General features: G+C 46.0%; 1 non-coding gene across 1 annotated transcript; it reads right to left on the bottom strand.

Annotated features, from left to right (window-relative positions):
- Positions 1–100: 100 nt before the first annotated feature.
- TRNAE-UUC lies at positions 101–173 on the bottom strand. The gene has a single exon. It is a non-coding gene; the product is annotated as a tRNA-Glu (tRNA).
- Between the last annotated feature and the right edge of the window lie 288 nt (positions 174–461).

Here is a 461-nt window from a genome sequence, read left to right on the forward strand (position 1 = left end):
AATTTACAGTCCGTCCCCATTAACCGCTCGGGCATCGACCCAGGAAGAATCAATTTTAGACTTATTGGTAATCCATGATCAACTTCCTTTCGTAGTACCCTACCCCCAGGGGAATTCGAATCCCCGCTGCCTCCTTGAAAGAGAGATGTCCTAAACCACTAGACGATGGGGGCCTGCTTGACCAACCGCCAGCATACTATGATCATAGTATGATCAGTTTTTTGAAATTGTCAATATAATAGAATGATTCTATCCGAGGGATTTTTGCTGTGGAGAAGTTCCGCCCGTATTTGATGGGTACAAAGGTGATTGTACACACCGACCATGCGGCGCTTCGGTACTTGATGAGCAAGAAAGATTCTAAGGCAAGGTTGATGTGGTGGGTGCTTCTATTGCAAGAGTTTGATCTAGAGATTCAAGACCGCAAGGGTAGTGAAAACCAAGTGGCGGACCACTTGTCT

The sequence above is a fragment of the Nicotiana attenuata genome, unplaced genomic scaffold (genome assembly GCF_001879085.1).
Source record: "Nicotiana attenuata strain UT unplaced genomic scaffold, NIATTr2, whole genome shotgun sequence".
Taxonomy (NCBI): Eukaryota; Viridiplantae; Streptophyta; class Magnoliopsida; order Solanales; family Solanaceae; genus Nicotiana; species Nicotiana attenuata.